This window comes from Arachis stenosperma, chromosome 9 (assembly GCF_014773155.1).
Source record: "Arachis stenosperma cultivar V10309 chromosome 9, arast.V10309.gnm1.PFL2, whole genome shotgun sequence".
NCBI classification, from domain to species: Eukaryota; Viridiplantae; Streptophyta; class Magnoliopsida; order Fabales; family Fabaceae; genus Arachis; species Arachis stenosperma.
In genome coordinates, this window is record NC_080385.1 from 92,780,492 (window position 1) to 92,797,320 (window position 16,829).

Below are 16,829 nucleotides of genomic sequence, written 5' to 3' on the forward strand. Positions count from 1 at the left end.
AAAATCAGCTGGGAATATGAAGTTTCCCACCTTCACCAAGAGGTTCTCAACTACTCCATTTGGTATTTTGATGGATCTGTCAGCAAGTTGGAGTGACATTCTTGTGGGTTTAAGCTCTTCAATCATCATTTTCTTTATCATGGTAAGAGGCATTAGGTTAATGCTTGCTCCAAGGTCACAAAGTGATTTGTCAACGGCCATGCTCCCAATCGTGCAGGGTATGAGGAAGCTGCCAGGGTCTTTGAGTTTTGGAGGTAGCCCCTTTTGAATGATGGCACTACACTCTTGATTGAGAATCACCGTTTCTTTTTCTTGCCAACTTCTCTTCTTGGTGATCAATTCCTTAAGAAACTTTGCATATAATGGCATCTGTTCCAGAGCTTCTGCCAATGGGATGTTGATTTCAAGTTTCTTGAAGATTTCTAAGAACCTTGGGAATTGTTGGTCCTTTGCTCCTTTGTGTATCCTAGTTGGGTACGGAAGCTTGGGTACATAGGCTTTTACTCCTTCATTTTTGTTTTCTTGTTGTGGATTCACACTCTCCTTGCTATCATGGTTGCTTCCTTGACTGGGTGGTTTGCCTTGTGGCTTGACAACCTCTTTGCCTTTGTTAGATGTTGAAGCCTTTTCTTCCTCTTGCCTTTCCACATGAGTTTCCACTGTGTCTTGCTCTTTGGGTTTTATTGCTTCTTTATTCGAACTTTCAACAACTACCTTGCCACTCCTTAACTGCAGAGCTTTACATTCTTCTCTTGGGTTGGGTATTGTATCACTTGGGAGAACATTGGTTGGTCGCTCTGCTTGTTTGGCTAATTGTCCCACTTGTCTCTCAATATTCTTCATGGTGACCTCATGTTCCTTTTGTCCCTTGGCTAAGGCTTGAGTGGTTTGAGCAAGTGCTTGCAAGGTTGCTTCAAGGCTTGCAATTCTGGTCTCATGATGGTCAATTGGGGATATGATGGGGGTTGATTGTTGTTGGAAGTTGTTGGGTGGATTAGTGTGGTAATTCTGTGTGTTGGATGTTGGTGCAGGGAAGTTGTTTTGGTGAGTTTGTGAGTTATTATGAGGGTGTTGATATGTGTTTTGTGTTTTTCTATATTGGTTAGTGTTGGTGGCATGGTGATTTTGGTTATTTGTGTTACGGGTGTGGTTGTGGCTGTTGTTCTTTTGCCAATGGTTTTCACCCCACCTTAGATTGGGATGATTTTTCCAAGAGGAGTTGTAGGTATCACCATGAAATTCATCCTGAGAATTTGAGGTATTTTGCATGTATTGAACTTGTTCTTGTGGCTGTTCAACATTGGTCCCTTCACCTTGGCCCCATTCAAGTGATGGTTGATTTGTTGTGTTTACTGATGCTAGCTGGAAACCATCCATTCTCTTTGTTATCATCTCCATTTGTTGTTGGATTTGTTGGTGCATTAACTTGTTTTGTGCCAAGATAGCATCAACACCTTCAAGCTCCATTACACCTTTCTTTGGGGTCGGATTATGCTGCCTCTCTGATGAATAATAATATTGATTGTTTGCCACAATCTCAATGAGGTCTTGAGCCTCCTCGGCAGTTTTCATCATGTTGAGTGATCCCCCTGATGAGTAGTCTAGTCCCTTCCTTGCTTCTAAGCTTAAGCCTTCATAGAAGTTTTGGAGTTTGACCCAATCACTAAACATATCAGGTGGACATCTTCTCATTAGTGCCTTATATCTTTCCCAGGCTTCATACAATGACTCCCCTTCCATTTGCCTGAAAGTTTGAACCTCTGTCTTCAACTTGATGATTCTTTGAGGTGGGTAGAACTTTGCTAGAAATCTGCCCATCAAGTCATTCCAATTGTCTAGACTTTCCTTGGGGAATGACTCTAGCCATTGAGTGGCCTTGTCCCTCAAAGAGAATGGAAATAGCAACAATTTGTAGACATCTGGATGCACTCCATTTGTCTTCACTGTGTTGCATATCCTCAGAAAAATAGACAAATGTTGATTTGGGTCTTCAAGAGGTCCTCCTCCATAGGAGCAGTTGTTTTGTACTAAAGTGATGAGTTGGGGTTTTAACTCAAAGTTATTGGCCTGAACTGGAGGAGTGGCAATACTACTCCCACAATGTCTTGGATCAGGGATGGTATAAGAGGATAGCACCCTTCTAGGTGGTCCATCATTGTTATTGACCCCTCCAGGATTGTGCATCTCATCCTCCATGACTTGATCTTCTCCCTCTGAATCCTCTTCACCAACTATTCCCTTTCCTCTTTCTGCTCTTCTTCTCCTTCGGAGGGTTCTCTCGTCCTCAGTATTAAGTCTATTAGCTCCTGACATACACAAACAAAACCAAAATCACAAGTGAAATATTCTAGGACTAGAGTGGAATTGGAGTTAGTGAAACAAAGTATCAAACAGTTAGTGGGCTTAACAAAAACACAAAAAAAAATTGCTTAATCTAAACCACCTTTCACTTAATCATTGTCAATCTTTTCCAATCCCCGGCAACGGCGCCAAAAACTTGATACGTAAAAATTTAATTTCACGTAATTTCCGGCAAGTATACCGGGTCGTATCAAGTAGTAAAACTCACTTAGAGTGAGGTCGATCCCACGAGGATTGGTAGATTAAGCAACTTTAGTTAAATGGTAAATTTAGTCAAGCAAACATGGTTTTGATTTCATGAGGTTTGTGATTTTTGAACATAATTGCAAGAATTTAAATGGCAAAGAATTTAAAGAACTAGAATAGAGAAATAAAATGAAAGTAAATAACGGAAACTTAAAATGCAAGAAACTTAAATGACATCAAAGATAAATTGCAAGGAATTAAAGGTTGCAGAAATTTAAAGAACGTAAGAGTAAATAGCAAGAACTAAATGAACAGAATGTAGATAACAAGAATAGTAATTTGATAGAATGAAAAAGGGAATTGGGTTATGGGTAGTCAAACAACTAGAGGCAAAAGAAATAAGAATTAATGGTGGAGAGGATCATTAGGGATCAGAGATGCAAGTTTTCATGAATTGATGTTAGTCAAGTCCTTCTCAATCATGGGTATAGATCCATGGCAAGTGGGTAATTGAATCCCAATCTCTTGGTGATTTAATTTCTCTCAACATAACCAATCGCCACTCTCGTGATCTAGTTGTTCATGAGAAGAGATGAAGCTCAATTCTAATCCAGCCACACAACTCCCATAATCTCAACCAAGGAAAGTTACATCTCACATACTAACCAAGGTGTATTGATTAAGGAAATCATGAAAGGATGAACTCTAAACTGAATTATGTGGCTCATTCCTCAAATTCACCACACAATTCACATAGATTAACCCCTCTCTCGATGGTGGTTGAATCTTTGAAGAACAAGAGTTTCCTCTTTGGATTAACCACATGAATTGAGGAGGAAAAGAGGAGTTCATCAATGCATTCAAACAAGCAGAGCTCTTCCCCCTAATGAAAGTGGGGTTTAGTGAATCATAGCTCCAATTTCAACCATAATTGCCATCAACAAAAATTAAACTAAGTGGAAAGAAAAGAAGAAGAAGAATAAGGAAAATGCTTCAATTGAAAACTAAATTGCATGAAACTAAAGTGCATGAAAATAAAGAGTGAGACTTCAAAATAGAAATTGAGAATTCAAGAATTCATAGATGAAAACTACAAATTAAACTACACTACTACTAAGGAAGAAGAGAAGGGGAAGTGAAGAAGAGTGTATGAAGGGGAGGGGTCCGAAGACCCACTCTCAATGGAGTGTGCCAATTCACAGAATTTCAAATTGGTCTCCTCCGTATCCCCCAATCCAACCAAAAAAAACTCCTAATTCTATGAAACTATGGCCTTTATATAGGCTTTCCTAAATAACAAATTGAAATAAAATTAAAAGCAAATTACAATTAAATGAAAATCAACTATTCTAGATGATTCTTGTGGCCTTGATTGGTTGAGATTTGTGGGCTTTGCTTGCTTGAGGTTGGATTAGCTTCATGAAGGAATTCTTGTCAAACAGGGCTCATTTTCACTGCTTTGGCCCATTGAGGGGCGTTGTTGGCAATAACTCCAGGCATAATGCACGTTGGCAACGTGCAAGTGGCTTTCCTGGAAGTGGAACATGGTCCTTGGGCGTTGTTGGCCCAAGTTGTTGCCAACAACTTGCTTTTCTTCTTCTTGACTCTTCTCTCATGCCTAATGTTGCCCAAAATTTGAGTGTCAATCCTCTGCTTCAATATGAACTATCATCCATCATTGGAAAGCTCTTGAAGTCTACTTTCCAATGCCACTAGAATCACCTCATTTGGACTTTCCTAGCTCAAGTTATGCTTCCTCAAAGAAGGTAAGGTCAAGCTGCCAAGTTGTTGCCAAAAACGCACCTATCCTCCCAAGTTGGCAACGTGCCAAGCCTCCCAAGGCTGAGATATGAGGCTGGCGTTGTCACCAAACACGCCCCCTTGTTAGCACGTTGGCAACGTGCTCGTGCTCCCTCCAGGGCTAGTTTCTAGCTTCCTCAAATTTCAACCTCATTTTCTTGTTTTTGGGACCTAAAGATGACTCTGATTCGAGCTTCCATTTCATGCTCCACTATAGACTATTATATATGGTTGGAAAGATCTGAATGTCATCTTTCCAACGCAACTGGAAGCACTCAATTTGGATCTCTATAACTCAAGTTATGCTTCATTGAAGAAGACAGGGTCAGGCTGCCAAAATCGCACACGTTTTTGGTGAAAACGCCCTTGTTTCCAGCGTTGCCAACGTGCTCAGATTCTGAAGCTCTAAATGAAGCCAGATTTTGAAGATTCAAATGAATGCCAATCCCATACTATGATATATGGTTGGAAAGCTCTGGATGTCTATTTTTCAATGCCGTTGAGAGTGCATCATTTGAAGGTCTACAACTCAAGATATACTCCATGGAAGAGAGCAAGGTCAAGCTGCCAGGGTTGCTGCGTTGTTGATGAACACTCCTTCTTTTCAGCACGTTGGCAACGTGCCAGCCCCTGCTCCCTTGCTCCATGCTTGCTTCCTAGCGTTGCCACTACACACGCCAATGAATCCCAAGTTGGCAACGTGCTCGAGCCTTCCTCAAGGCTCCATTCTTGTTGCTTGGCGTTGCCTTGAATAACGCCTATGGTTCCTGGCGTTGGCAACGCCAGCTCCTCTTCCTCCAGGGCCAAGCCTTGCTTGTGTGGCGTTGCCTAGGGACACGCCTATGGTTCCTGGCGTTGGCAACGCCCTCGACACTCTCCTTGGCTCAGCTCTTTGCTTGCCTGCGTTGCCATCAAACACTCACTCTTTTCTCCAAGTTGGCAACGCCCAAGTGTGCTCTCCAGGGCTGCCTTGGCATTGCCTTCAACAACTCACCCTTTTCTCCAAGTTGGCAACGCCCAAGTGTGCTCTCCAGGGCTGCCTTGGCGTTGCCTTCAACAACTCACCCTTTTCTCCAAGTTGGCAACGTGCTATGCCTTCCAAGGCTGCCAAGCTTGCTGGCGTTAGAGGCAAACGCGCCTTCCTTCCCCAAGTTGGCAACGCCCTTGGTGACTTCCTTCTTGCTCCAAGGCTCTTTGCTTCACCTATCATCAACCAAACACATGCATCAAAGTCTTGCTAAATCACAAGATTTTTGCATCATTCATAACATCAAACAATTCTTGCATAAATCTCATGAAAATGCACATATTTAACAATGTTTGATTGAATCAAGGCATGCATATAATTCTCATCCAAATACTTGCTTATTGCCTAAGAAAATGCATGAAACCAACCTAAAGCATACAAAAAATGGCTAGTAAAACTAGCCAGGATGCCCTGACATCATTAGAGCAACTTAGATAGTACTTGAGTTGCGACTAGGGTTAGGTATTATATGAAAAGTTAAACTGTTTCAGTATAGACTTAATGAACCTATACTAGGGACAGGCTAACTATTCATACCGAAATTTACATAAGCTTTAAATACATACGTTAAACAGAGAAATCAAAGCAGAGTAAAGAAACACAGAGAATAGAGTAACCAGAGCAGAATAAAGGAATACAGAGAAAGAGAGTAATCAGAGCAAAGTAAAAAGACAAAGAGAAAAGAGTAAGGTGATAAAGAGAAATGGTTTGAGTTAAGATGTTGTAAAAGTGAAAGATGTAGAGTTTGTATAGCTGAACAGAGAAAGAAAGAGGTACCGCATAAGAATGTGAAAGTGATAATGAATAATGAGAATGTTAATGAATGATGATAATGAGAATGATTATGTAAGAATCTGCTGCAGAGAGGCAGTCAGATAGATGGTGGTACGACCACTGAGAACGCTTTCCTGGGATACCTTGCTATAATGCTTTGCTGTAAGACAGAGGTTGCTTACAGAGGTATCAAGATGAATGTGCTCCTGTAAGACAGAGGTTGCTTACAGTGAGTATGTTGTTGCTCCTGTAAGACAGAGGTTGCTTACAGTGAGTCTGTTGGGCGTATATCGGCTAATAAGTTTCGCCCTGCAAGACAAAGGTTGCTTGCAGTGGATACCCTGCAAGACAAAGGTTGCTTGCAGTGGATATTGCCAACAGGAAAGCCTTATCCAGACAGAGGTTGCTGGGTAACGTCGGGAGCGGGTATGTAACCGACAGATGAGCTCATTACCTGCACTAGGGCTAGACATGCATCATTCTTGTCTGCGCATCATTCTCTATTGCATTCCTTTCTATGTGTGATCTATTTCCTTGTGTTTGTCTGCTTGTATGCCATTTCTATGTTTTATTACCTTGTATTCTTTTGTTTGTGTTCTGCTTTCTATTGCCTCTACTTTCTCTTTCTATCTTTATCTTTTGGTTACTGCTTCGCTATATTCTATTATTCGTCTGCTAATCGACCCCAAATAAATGAATATAACTAATAACCCCGACCCTACTAAGGACTCCCCAGTTCTTACCCATTCTCTCTCCCTTCCCCTTCAGATGGAAGTAAGAGTACTTTACCGTAGTTCGTTGATGATGGTTCTGCGAAGAGGATCCTGCTCTAGATAGTCTTCTGAGTCTAGGGTGAATATCGTTCTCTGATTATACGTATATACCATGAGACCAGCCAACGTCTGCACCCCGCTTATCTACAAACTTTAGCCTAACTCCTTCGTACGATGTTGCTGTTGTGTGGCTACTTGATGAGGTACCAGAGAGACGTCATATGGCAATGCCTGATCGTGTAGAGGAGTAACAAATGATGTTCTACCTTTTGATGATGTTCCACCTGACTTAAGTTTTGAAGACTTAGAACGTACTTTCCCTCGCTTTAGTAGTTTAGAGGGACTAGGTGAGTATAGAGTCTAGGCTAGCCTGGGTGCCAGCTTAGGGACCTCTTGAACAGGTCAGGACCTGGGATGTTGTATGTATATATATGTATATAGATATTATTTAGCTATATCTAGGGGTGTTCTAACTAACAGTCTATATTCTAATAAAGGCTGAATCACCGAATGTTGTCAACTACTTGTGATGTGTTTATGTGTGGTTGTTTGTAACTGTTTTATATATTATTAGTTGTTAATTGATTATGAATGATACTGTTTGTTAATCCAAATGTTTTCAAAAAAAAAAGTACCTAGTAAAATAACTACGCTTTTAACAACGAATCAGGCTCATATAATAGATAATAGATAATAATTAGGAAGACAAGTTGGTAGCGCTCAGTTTCTAGTATGATCATGACGTACAAGAAATTGGGTCGTTACAATTTGGTATCAGAGCAGTTCGTTCCCAGTAGAGCCTGGGGAGTGGACTGACTATGCTTCATTGCATACTCTGCTTGTGTGTCTCATGTCGTTAGGGTATCTTTAAGATACATTTGGCATGAATGTCTTTGAGCACTCATTCTGGGAATGTTCACACTTGACTTGAAGTGTTAAGACTGATCACCTTAATGTTGATTGTTTGGTGCGGATAAGACCTCAATGACTGTGAATAGGCATGGTTTAATTGAGCTCCGAACGATGAATCGACGTGAGCCACAACTATCTTCATAGCTGTTATGATCTTAATGGCTATGGATGTGTGAGATTTGCATGCTATCAGCAATGGACCGATCTCTTCGTTAGGATGGCTTGAAAGAAATAGACTGCTTGAAGATGGATTCTTGCATACGGCTGAAATTTTGAGGGCAAAATTTTCTTTTAGGAGGGTAGAATGTAACAACCCTAATTTTTGAGTACGTGAGATCTTTTCTAAAGATACGGAGAACTCCGGAAGATCGGTAAAAGGAGAACCTTTGATATATCATCAAGTATCTCAATCCTCATTGTCATTATGTCATCTTTAAGCTAGAACCTTTTCCAAGGCAAGCTCGATAACGCGGACACGAAGAACATAGTTTTTGAACCGTATCGGTTAGGAGTTTTGACCCGGTTTTCCGTAAATAGTCTCAATTTGACGAACCGGACTCGATTCATGAGAAAAGAGAGATAATAGTATAATATTATCATTATATTAGTATTAGAAAATGCTTGAATGATATTATAAGGTTACCTGGTCTATTTTTGTTAAAAACAGAAAATCGGTTTAACCGGGTTTACGGTTTACTGGTGCAGCTTAGCACCAGCACTCTCTGATGAATTTAGCAATGCTAAGGCCTCATTATACATGTTCTATTCTCATAATAAATATGTTACTAGTGTCATTTATGCTAGTAGCTCACAAAATAATTTTTAGAGATGTTTTTACGAGTGTTCCGATACACCTAGTTTTAGTAGTTATACACCAGAGATATTTTAATATTATTTTAATCCACCTTCAAGCCAACCAATCACAACTCTCCTTACACCCCCAAGACACTCCAAGGCTGCCTCATTTGCTCATTGTGGCCGAAAATCACCAAGAGAAAAAGGAGAGAAAGTTCTTGGTTCATAAATCTTCAAAGCTTGATTTCTTCTGAACTAAAACTCAAATCAAAACACCGATTTCACCAAAATGATCCTCTCTTCTTCCTCTACATAACCATGTGAATTATCAAGGCTGGAAATAAGGTGAGATGGCTGTCTCCCTCCCTCTTCAATTCGGTTTTCAAGGAAAACCATGCAAACCTGTGTTTTCTTGATGTTTTTCCTTAGGAATCATGCTTAACTTGACTTGAGGGCCAAGTAACGTTAATTTCCAGCAACTCTAAGGTGAGAAATACCTTCCTAACATGCTGAGTGAGATTTGGTCAGTTGGGAGTTTTTGGATTTAAAGTTGTTCTTGATGTGTTTTAGGAGGAAAAAGTGCTTTAAGAACACTTCAAAGAGTAACCGGATTTGTAGCAGCAAATCAAGGTAGGGTTTGGTAAAATTAATCTTGATTGATTGTGTTTGAGATGTGTGATTATGATATGGTTTGTTTATGCTTGAAATTGATTGCTTATATGAGTTATTCTTGGTGAAAGTTTGTTGAAATTTTGATGAAATTTGGTGATATTCAAGCTATGAATGTTGTTCTTGAGGGCTGCTGGAAAAACGAACCCTAGGCCCTAAATTGAAGTTCAATTTGTGTTGAAATCATGTGGAAAGATGGGGTTTTAGTGGCTAGGAATTTATTATGAATTTTGGTAAAAATCGGTTGCTGAAAAGATTGAAAAACGGGTAAAAACAGAGAAAGAATTTGAAGAATATATGAAGAACATGAAGAACACTTTGAGTGTGGTGAAGAACATTGAAGAACACCTTTTAGATCTTAGAAAGGGCAAGGAAGTAATTATTTTGGTGTTTAAGGGGTTATTTGGTAATTTCTGAAAGTTAGGGTGGTTAAAGTAGAAATATTAAAAGTTACCGGGGTAAAAAGTGAATTTTAAAGGTTAAAAGTAAAAGTTAAGGTAATTTTCGAAAATATATTAATAAAATAATAAATAATAATAAAATATTAAATAATAATATTTAATTAAAAATAATATTTTAATAAAAATAATAAAATAATGCGGAAAAGGCAGTTTTCTGTAAAAGCTTTAGAAAGACAACTTTAAGCGCAGAATCTCATAATTACCTTCATAAAACACTTAGGGAGTGGTAAGAACATATTAGTGAGGCAAAGATAAAAGAAAGATAAAGGTTGAAGAAAAGATAAAAGTCAAAGAAAAAGTCTGTAAAGTTTTAATGACAGAAAACAGACAGAGATTAGTGAACGAATTAGGGCAACTTAGATAGTACTTGAGTTGCGACTAGGGTTAGGTATTATATGAAAAGTTAAACTGTTTCAGTATAGACTTAATGAACCTATACTAGGGACAGGCTAACTATTCATACCGAAATTTACATAAGCTTTAAATACATACGTTAAACAGAGAAATCAAAGCAGAGTAAAAAAACACAGAGAACAGAGTAACCAGAGCAGAATAAAGGAATACAGAGAAAGAGAGTAATCAGAGCAAAGTAAAAAGACAAAGAGAAAAGAGTAAGGTGATAAAGAGAAATGGTTTGAGTTAAGATGTTGTAAAAGTGAAAGATGTAGAGTTTGTATAGCTGAACAGAGAAAGAAAGAGGTACCGCATAAGAATGTGAAAGTGATAATGAATAATGAGAATGTTAATGATGATGATAATGAGAATGATTATGTAAGAATCTGCTGCAGAGAGGCAGTCAGATAGATGGTGGTACGACCACTGAGAACGCTTTCCTGGGATACCTTGCTATAATGCTTTGCTGTAAGACAGAGGTTGCTTACAGAGGTATCAAGATGAATGTGCTCCTGTAAGACAGAGGTTGCTTACAGTGAGTATGTTGTTGCTCCTGTAAGACAGAGGTTGCTTACAGTGAGTCTGTTGGGCGTATATCGGCTAATAAGTTTCGCCCTGCAAGACAAAGGTTGCTTGCAGTGGATACCCTGCAAGACAAAGGTTGCTTGCAGTGGATATTGCCAACAGGAAAGCCTTATCCAGACAGAGGTTGCTGGGTAACGTCGGGAGCGGGTATGTAACCGACAGATGAGCTCATTACCTGCACTAGGGCTAGACATGCATCATTCTTGTCTGCGCATCATTCTCTATTGCATTCCTTTCTATGTGTGATCTATTTCCTTGTGTTTGTCTGCTTGTATGCCATTTCTATGTTTTATTACCTTGTATTCTTTTGTTTGTGTTCTGCTTTCTATTGCCTCTACTTTCTCTTTCTATCTTTATCTTTTGGTTACTGCTTCGCTATATTCTATTATTCGTCTGCTAATCGACCCCAAATAAATGAATATAACTAATAACCCCGACCCTACTAAGGACTCCCCAGTTCTTACCCCTTCTCTCTCCCTTCCCCTTCAGATGGAAGTAAGAGTACTTTACCGTAGTTCGTTGATGATGGTTCTGCGAAGAGGATCCTGCTCTAGATAGTCTTCTGAGTCTAGGGTGAATATCGTTCTCTGATTATACGTATATACCATGAGACCAGCCAACGTCTGCACCCGCTTATCTACAAACTTTAGCCTAACTCCTTCGTACGATGTTGCTGTTGTGTGGCTACTTGATGAGGTACCAGAGAGACGTCATATGGCAATGTCTGATCGTGTAGAGGAGTAACAAATGATGTTCTACCTTTTGATGATGTTCCACCTGACTTAAGTTTTGAAGACTTAGAACGTACTTTCCCTCGCTTTAGTAGTTTAGAGGGACTAGGTGAGTATAGAGTCTAGGCTAGCCTGGGTGCCAGCTTAGGGACCTCTTGAACAGGTCAGGACCTGGGATGTTGTATGTATATATATGTATATAGATATTATTTAGCTATATCTAGGGGTGTTCTAACTAACAGTCTATATTCTAATAAAGGCTGAATCACCGAATGTTGTCAACTACTTGTGATGTGTTTATGTGTGGTTGTTTGTAACTGTTTTATATATTATTAGTTGTTAATTGATTATGAATGATACTGTTTGTTAATCCAAATGTTTTCAAAAAAAAAAGTACCTAGTAAAATAACTACGCTTTTAACAACGAATCAGGCTCATATAATAGATAATAGATAATAATTAGGAAGACAAGTTGGTAGCGCTCAGTTTCTAGTATGATCATGACGTACAAGAAATTGGGTCGTTACATAAAAGCTGGCGTTTAACTCCAAGAAGAGTCTCTACACAAAAATGCTTCATTGCTCAGCCCAAGCACACACCAAGTGGGCCCGGAAGTGGATTTTTATGTCATTTACTCATCTCTGTACACCCTAGGCTACTAGTTTTCTATAAGTAGGACCTTTTACTATTGTATTTTCATCTTTGGATTATTTTTAGATCCTTTGATCATCTTTGGACATCTAGTTCTTAGATCATTGGGAGGCTGGCCATTCGGCCATGCCTAGACCTTGTTCTTATGTATTTTCAACGGTGGAGTTTCTACACACCATAGATTAAGGTGTGGAGCTCTGCTGTACCTCGAGTATTAATGCAATTACTATTGTTCTTCTATTCAATTCCGCTTGTTCTTTGTCCAAGATATCACTTGTTCTTCAACTTGATGAAGGTGATGATCTGTGACACTCATCATCATTCTCACTCATGAACAAAGTGACTGACAACCACTCTTGTTCTACAAGCATCTGAGGCTTAGTGAATATCTCTTGGATTCCTGATAACACGATGCATGGTTGATCGCCTGACAACCGAGTGCTCGCCTGACAAACGAGCCAGCCATTCCGTGAGATCAGAGTCTTCATGGTATAGGCAAGAACTGATGGCGGCATTCAAGAGAATCCGGAAGGTCTAACCTTGTCTGTGGTATTCTGAGTAGGATTCAATGATTGAATGACTGTGACGTGCTTCAAACTCCTAGCAGGCGGGGCGTTAGTGACAGACGCAAAAGGATCAATGGATTTTATTCCGGCCTGACCGAGAACCGACAGCTGATTAGCCATATGCTGTGACAGAGCATGGGAACATTTTCACTGAGAGGATGGGAGGTAGCCACTGACAATGGTGAAACCCTACATGAGCTTGCCATGGAAAGGAGTAAGAAGGATTGGATGAAGACAGTAGGAAAGCAGAGAGACGGAAGGGAAGGCATCTTCATTCGCTTATCTGAAGCTCTCACCAATGATATACATAAGTATCTCTATCTTTATCTTTATGCTTTATTCGTTTATCACTATACCCATTTGAGTCTGCCTGACTGAGATTTACAAAGTGACCATAGCTTGCTTCATACCAACAATCTCCGTGGGATCGACCCTTACTCGCGTAAGGTATTACTTGGACGACCCAGTGCACTTGCTGGTTAGTTGTGCGAAGTTGTAGTGATCATAATTTCGTGCACCAAGTTTTTGGCGCCGTTGCCGGGGATTGTTCTTGTGTATGGACAACTGACGGTTCATCTTGTTGCTTAGATTAGGTATTATTTTTCTTCAGAGTTCTTAAGAGTGAATTCTAGTGTTTCAAGGTGATGTTCTTATCATCACCAAAGCTGATTGATCATCATCAATTTAGCTCTTGAATGCAATGTCCTGCTGAAGCTTAGCTAGCTATGTCTAATTCCTTTAGACTAAAGCTTTAGACTAACATTGCATGATTCCTGGAATTCTCATTAAGAATTTTGATACCTTTATTTTCCTTTTCACTTAATTTTCGAAAAAAGCACAAAAAAAAAAATTTTACAAAATCATAAAATCCAAAAATATTTCTTGTTTGAGTCTAGAGTCTCATTTTAAGTTTGGTGTCAATTGCATGTTTCTATTCTTCTTGCATTCATGTGTCTTCATTAATCTTCAAGTTGTTCTTGATGATTTCTTACTCTGATCTTTGAATTCTTGTGACTTGAGTGTTTATGTGTCTCATGTAGTGTCAATGGTATACAAACTGCTAAGTTTGGTGTCTTGCATGCATTATTATTTGATTTTAGTTGCATTTTGATTATTAAAAATCCAAAAATATTTTTAATTTGTGTCTTATCAAGTCAATAATACAGAGAATTGAAGATTCAGAACATACAGCAGAGAAATTATACAGAAAAAGCTGGGCATTCAAAAATGCCCAGTGAAGAAGACAGACTGGCGTTTAAACGCCAGCCAGGGTGCCTGGCTGGGCGTTTAACGCCCGAAAGGGTAGTAGTTTGGGCTTTAAACGCCAGAATGTGCACCATTCTGGGCGTTTAACGCCAGGATGGCACAAGAAGGAAGATTTTGTTCTCAAATCAATTTTTTTTCAAGTTTTCAAAGTTTTTCAAAATCAAATCTTTTTCAAATCAAATCTTTTCAATCAAATGTTTTCAAAAATCAATTTCCTTCCTTTTTCAAAGATACTTACTAACAATTAATGATTTGATTGAACATCTCAAGTTTGTTGCCTTTTCTGTTGAGAAAGGTTTAATGTTTGAATCATATCTTTTCTTGTTAGGCAAGTCATTAATTTTTAAAATCAAATCTTTTTAAAATTGTTTTCAAATCATATCTTTTTAAAATTGTTTTCAAATCATATCTTTTCAATCACATCTTTTTAAAACCAATCATATCTTTTTAATCACATCTTTTTCAAAATAGTTTTCAATCAAATCTTTTTAATTTCTAATTTCAAAATCTTTTTCAAAAATCACTTTACTTCTTTCCCACTTTTGTTTTCGAAAATCAATTAGTGTTTTTCAAAATGTTTTCAAAATCTTTTACTTAATTTTCGAAAATTACTTCCCTTCTTCTCACATCCTTCTATTTATGGACTAACACTATTCCTTAATGCAAAATTCGAACTCCATCTTCTTTGATAAGTTCGAATTTTCTACCTCTGTCTTCCATTTTTCTTTTCCTCTGACACCTCAAGGAATCTCTATACTGTGACATAGAGGATTCCATATTTTCTTGTTCTCTTCTCTTTCATATGAGCAGGAACAAAGACAAAGGCATTCTTGTTGAAGCTGACCCTAAACCTGAAAGGACCTTGAAGCGAAAGCTAAGAGAAGCTAAGGCACAACTCTTTATTGAGGACCTGACCGAATTCTTCAAAGAAGAAGAAGACATGGCAGCCGAAAACAACAACAATGCCAACAATACAAGGAAGGTGCTGGGTGACTTTACTGCACCTACTCCCAATTTCTATGGGAGAAGCATCTCTATCCCTGCCATTGGAGCAAACAACTTTGAGCTTAAGCCTCAATTAGTTTCTCTAATGCAACAGAATTGCAAGTTCCATGGACTTCCAATGGAAGATCCTCATCAGTTTTTAGCTGAGTTCTTGCAAATCTGTGACACAGTCAAGACTAATGGGGTTGACCCTGAGGTCTACAGACTGATGCTATTCCCTTTTGCTATAAGAGACAGAGCTAGAATATGGTTGGACTCACAACCTAAAGAAAGCCTGGACTCTTGGGAAAAGCTAGTCAATGCCTTCTTGGCAAAGTTCTTTCCACCTCAAAAATTGAGTAAGCTTAGAGTGGAAGTCCAAACCTTCAGACAGAAGGATGGTGAGTCCCTCTATGAAGCTTGGGAAAGATACAAACAATTAATCAGAAAGTGTCCCTCAGACATGCTTTCTGAATGGAGCATCATAGGTATTTTCTATGATGGTCTCTCTGAACTATCCAAGATGTCTTTGGATAGCTCTGTTGGAGGATCTCTTCATCTGAAGAAGACGCCTACAGAAGCTCAAGAGCTCATTGAAATGGTTGCAAATAACCAATTCATGTACACTTCTGAAAAGAATCCTGTGAACAATGGGACAAGTCAGAAGAAAGGAATTCTTGAGATTGATGCTCTGAATGCCATACTGGCTCAGAACAAGATATTGACACAACAAGTCAATTTGATTTCTCAATGTCTGTCTGGACTGCAAAATGCACCAAGCAGTACTAAGGATGCTTCATCTGAGGAAGAAGCTTATGATCATGAGAACCCTTCAATGGAAGAGGTGAATTACCTAGGAGAACCCTATGGAAACACCTATAATTCTTCATGGAGAAATCACCCAAATTTCTCATGGAAGAATCAAGAGAAACCTCAACAAGGTTTCAACAACAACAATGGTGGAAGAAACAGGTTTAGCAATGGCAAGCCTTTTCCATCATCTTCTCAGCAACAGACAGAGAATTCTAAGCAGAACCCCTCTGACTTAGCAACCATGGTCTCTGATCTAATCAAAACCACTCAAAGTTTCATGACTGAAACAAGGTCCTCCATTAGGAATTTGGAGGCACAAGTGGGACAGCTGAGTAAGAAAATTACTGAACTCCCTCCTAGTACTCTCCCAAGCAATACAGAAGAAAATCCAAAAGGAGAGTGCAAGGCCATCAACATGGCCGAATTTGGAGAGGAAGGAGAGGAAGTGAACGCCACTGAGGGAGACCTCAATGGGCGTGCACTAACCTCCTCTGAGTTCCCCAATGAGGAACCATGGGAATCTGAGGCTCAAAATGAGACCATAGAGATTCCATTGGACTTACTCCTGCCTTTCATGAGCTCTGATGAGTATTCCTCCTCTGAAGAGGATGAGTATGTCACTAAAGAGCAAGTTGCTAAATATCTTGGAGCAATCATGAAGCTAAATGACAAGTTATTTGGAAATGAGACTTGGGAGGATGAACCCCCTTTGCTCACCAAAGAACTGGATGACTTGTCTAAGCAGAAATTACCTCAAAAGAGACAAGATCCTGGGAAGTTTTCCATACCTTGTACCATAGGCACCATGACCTTCAAGAAGGCTCTGTGTGACTTAGGGTCAAGTGTAAACCTCATGCCTCTCTCTGTAATGGAGAAGCTAGGGATCTTTGAGGTACAAGCTGCAAGAATCTCACTAGAGATGGCAGACAACTCAAGAAAACAAGGTCATGGACTTGTAGCGAATGTTTTGGTAAAAGTTGAAGACCATTACATCCCTACTAATTTCATAGTCCTAGAGACTGGGAAGTGCATGGATGAAACCATCATCCTTGGCAGACCCTTCCTGGCCACAGCAAAGGCTG

At 39.3% G+C, this 16,829-nt stretch overlaps 1 non-coding gene across 1 annotated transcript; it reads right to left on the bottom strand.

Moving 5' to 3' along the window:
* Nucleotides 1–15,295: 15,295 nt before the first annotated feature.
* On the bottom strand, nt 15,296–15,403 carry LOC130953464 (small nucleolar RNA R71). Its single transcript, XR_009075633.1, has one exon. It is a non-coding gene; the product is annotated as a small nucleolar RNA R71 (small nucleolar RNA).
* Nucleotides 15,404–16,829: the final 1,426 nt, after the last annotated feature.